General features: G+C 38.0%; 1 non-coding gene across 1 annotated transcript; it reads left to right on the plus strand.

The window, feature by feature from the left end:
* Positions 1-2001: 2001 nt before the first annotated feature.
* LOC130026267 (small Cajal body-specific RNA 8) lies at positions 2002-2123 on the plus strand. The gene has a single exon (XR_008792869.1). It is a non-coding gene; the product is annotated as a small Cajal body-specific RNA 8 (non-coding RNA).
* The last annotated feature ends 2542 nt before the right edge of the window (positions 2124-4665 follow it).

Consider the following 4665-nt stretch of genomic DNA (forward strand, 5'->3'; position numbering starts at 1 on the left):
AAATAACAATAAAACTTCTTTCCTCCTGTTGATAAAGGGCCCATCTTGTTTCACGTTTTATAATGCACAATAAATGAATGCTTACTGGAGTCAGCCAATAGTGCAGTGGGTACAAAACTTGCAGTGGCCGGCCTGGGTTCAATCCCTGGTACCCCAGATGGTCTCCTTATCCCCACCAGGTAATTTCTGAGTGCAGAGCCAGGAGTGAGCTCTGAGCACTGCTGGGTATGGCCAATAAATGAATAAATATAAAAATTAAATTAAATATAAATTAAATTAAATATAAAAATTAAATAAATTAAATTAAATTAAATATGGGCTGGAGTGATAGCACAGTGGGTAGGGCGTTTGCATTGCAGCCAACCGGGCCAACCTGAGTTCGATTCCTCTACCCCTCTCAGAGAGCCCTGCAAGCTACCAAGAGTATCCTGCCCGCACGGCAAAGCCTGGCAAGCTCCCCATGACATATTCTATATGCCAAGCACAGTAACAACAAGTCTCACAATGTTACTGGGCCCGCTCGAGCAATGAACAATGAGAGGACAGTGACAGTGACAGCGAAATTAAATATAAAAATTAAATACAAATAAAAAATATAAAAATAGATGGGTACTGGAAATTTTTAGAAAAAATAAACTAAAAAGAAGAAAGTAACCCATAGAGGATTGAATAGAGAGTACAGGAGCTAAGAAACTTGCCTTGCATGCAGGCAATCCTAGTTCAATTCCTGGTATCACATATGTTACTCTAAGTAATGTCAAGATGATTCCAGAGGACAGAGCCAGGAGTAAGCTCTGAGCACCACAGAATGTGCTCCCCACTAAAGATTTCCTAGCTTGGAATTAATCACAAGTGTGTGGGAGGCTAAAAAGTAAAGTAAAGGCCCTCCCGTTGATCATTGATTTGCTTGAGCGGGCCCAGTAACGTCTCCATTGGAGACTTTGTTGTTACTGCGTTTGGCATATTGAATACGTCACGGGGAGCTTGCCAGGCTCTGCCGTGCGGGCGAGATACTCTTGGTAGTTTGCCGGGCTCTCCGAGAGGGGTGGATAGAGAAGAGACCACTATGACAATAATAGCTGGGACTGATCACGCTGAACAAGAGCTGAAGGTTAAAAGGAGGTACGGGATATTCTGGATAACCTTTCAGTATCTATATTGCAAACCACAGTGCCCAAAAGGAAAGAGAGAGAAAAGAAAAGCATCTTCCGTAAAGGCAGGCAGGGGGTGGGGGGGGGTGGGGGTGATGGGAGGGAACCTAGGGACACTGGTGCTAGGAAATGTACACTGGTGGAGTGATGGGTGATAGAGTACTGTATGACTGAACTCTAATCATGAACAGCTTTTTAAAAAAAATAATTAAATTTAAAAAATAATAAAGCTTGCCTAGCAACACGCAACATTTTGTTTACCACTGCCCCCCCCCCCCACCCCAAGCTGATCTGTTGCTTTGTTAAGCTTTGCAAACATTTAAATTTAAAGAATCTTTACAAATGAATATACCTCTCACTCAGACCAAGATAGAAAACGTTACCCAGAAATCTTCCTTCTGCTCTCTCCCATGAAGACCCCACAGAGTGGTAACGGCTCTGACTACAATAACCAAAGTCTCATCTGGCTTGCTTTGAATGTCACATGCATAGAGTTGTGTAGGATTCAGGGTGTCTGTCATGTTTTGCCCAACAAAATATCAGAGCTCCCTTTCCATTGTGTTTGACAGAAATCTATTGTTTCTCATCTCCCTCCTGTTGGGTATGCATGCACAATACCCTCAGCCACACTGCTGTTCAAGGCACTCAGGTGGTTCTTGCTTAGGGCTCTTACAATTAATGGTGCCAGAAATGTTTGTATCTTTTGCTAAAGATTTACATTTCTGTTAGATTATATGCTGGAGGCAAACTAGATCCCAACCTGTATGTTCAGCTTCAGTGGTTAGAATACGATGTCCAAAGTTGCAGTCCTAATTTACATTCCTTCTGGCACTCTAAGAAATTCAGTTATTACGAGGCTAATGCACAAACTGGACTGAGGTCGTGCTCTGATTGTATCTATGGCTCCCTAGAACAAACTTTGATGACAAGGACTAATTAAGTGAAATCATAATGGACAGAGGTGAAGCATGTGGTTTAATAAGAAGGAAAATAAGAGAAGAGGAGAAAAAGGAAAAGAAAAGAAAGAAAAGAGAAAAGAAAAAGAAGAAGAAAAGAGAGAGGAGGAGGAAGAGGGGAAAGGAAGGAGGAGGAAGGGGAGAAGAGGGAGGAGATCAGGGGAGGGGAGGAAAAGGGGGTAGGGGAGAGGAGAGGAAAAAATAAATTTATTCTTCATCACCACCAAAACTAGGGGGTTTCTTCTATTTCTGCTTGGTTTTAATTATACTAGGGGTATAGAGTCTCCTAGTTTTTTGTGGGATTTTTTTGCATTTTCTGATTCCTAATGAATTTGACCCCTTTTCATATGCTTATTGGTCATTTTAATATACTCTCTGTAAAGTATTTTATTCCATTTAAAAATCTAGTTATTGACTTGTAGACATTTTTAATATCCCTCCAGTCTCCATAGTTTGTCTTTTCACATTGTGAATAGTATCTTGGTGAATAGAATCTCTAAATTAGAATAAAAATTCAACTTAATCATTTCTCTTAAGGATAATTTATTCTTGTATAAGATTTTAAATAAAATATCTTGTGTAAGATATTTAAATAAAACATCTGTGGTAAAATATTTAGTGGAGCAATATTCACTCTATATACTTCGATATTTGCTTCTCAAAACTTTGTGGTTTCACACTTCAGGTTTATATTCAGAATGCATCTGAAATTATTTTTGAGCAAAGTATGTGCTTTGTGTAAGTCTCAATATCCAATTAGTGCAACATCATTTATTGGTGCAATTAATTTCTTTTTGTAATATTCCAATTAGCACCTACATCATAAATCAATTCACCTGATAGGAATGATCTAATCCTGGATACCTTGATCAAAAACAAAAATCACAATAGTTTTGAAATCATCATAGGCCACACAGGTCACTGCCCCTCAAAAAAATAATAATTATTCACACACAAGACACCACTGAGAAATAAGGCTGAAGTTCCCTCTCCTGCACAGAGACCTCGAGACCACTAGAAGGCAAAGATAAACAACTCATGTTGACTGCACTGCTCCTTCCTTCCTGTGGCTACATAGACTACCCACAGGATCCTCTGAGTCTATGGTTCTGCCAGGGGATTCTGAGTTGGCGAGGGGCAAACATCTTTGCCAAAGAAAACATAATAAGTGTAAAGAAGGTACTGGAGCTATAGTACAGAGGGTATGGTGTTTGCCTTGAATGCGGCCAACCAGGACTTGATACCCAGCATCCCATATAGTACCCCAAGCACCACCAGGAATAACTCCTGAGTGCAGAGCTAATAGTAACCCCTGTGCGTTGCCAGGTGTGACCCAAAAAAGAAAAAAAAAAAGAAAAGAAAAGAAAAAGAAGAAGTGTGAAGGAGACCACAAACTCAAATTGTGGTGCCATGGTAACATTGACCCCTAAACTATGTAAATATATGCATTCTTGTTGGCCACCTCTTGTAAATCAATGTTACTTCAATTTAAAATATTTGGATGTTGATATGAGGATTTTGTGCTAATTAAGGATAGTGTAGAATCAGGCAAATAGTGGCAAAGAAAAGTAATATAACTCCAATATCTGACCAATATTGGAGATTTATGAACTGTTAAAGAATTCATAACAGTGACCTTAAAGAATATTTGTCAACAAAGGCAAATAAAAGACTAAGCAAATGATGCTTGAACAAAATGATAAATGCAACAAATGGGAACCATTAAAAAAACAGGGAAAAAAACAATGGTTAGAGATATAACTCAATGGGTTGAGTGTCTGCTTTGTATGTGGGGGGGTCCTGGCTTCAATCCCTGTCACAGCGTGGTCCCCCAAATATGCTGGGAATGAATTCCAAGAACCATTAGGTGTATCTCAAAAACAAACAAAATAACAACAGTTCCTCAGAAATCCTAGAACTGTAAACAGCAATGAATAATCTGATGATGTGGAAAGACACTCAAAAGCAGATTTAATAATACAAAAGAATTTATCAGTGACAAAGAAGAAATGTGAAATGATCCAGGCAGAGGAACAAAGAGAAAAAATAGTAGTGTTCAGATATATGGTATGTTACAAAAAGAAAATATATACAGGCACAGAAAGTATATTTAGAATAGTGACAATTGAAAATGTCCCAATTCCGAGGAAGAAATGGACATCCACATACAAGATTCAGAAGAACCTAATTAATTGAGCCTAAATAGGGTTATATAGAGTATGTAAGTTATCAAAAGTTAAAGACAAAGCATTTTTAAAGCAAAAAGAAAAAATAGATAGTTTCATACAAGAAAATCCCAAAAGAGTACCAACAAATTTCTCAACAGAAATTTTTTATGCTTGGTAGGATCATATAAGTTTAGTAAAGATGCAGCATACAAAATTAATGACCAAACTTCATAGATTTCTATGTACTAACTATAAATTATTGACAAAGAAATGAAGAGAATTACTCCATTTACAACAACATAAAAAAATCATACAGTACCTCAGAATAAATTTAACCAAGGAGTTGAAAAGTCTGGTTATTCTGACAACACCAAAATATCGATGAAAGAA

Source organism: Sorex fumeus, unplaced genomic scaffold (assembly GCF_029834395.1).
Source record: "Sorex fumeus unplaced genomic scaffold, SorFum_2.1 ptg000033l, whole genome shotgun sequence".
Lineage (NCBI taxonomy): Eukaryota > Metazoa > Chordata > Mammalia > Eulipotyphla > Soricidae > Sorex > Sorex fumeus.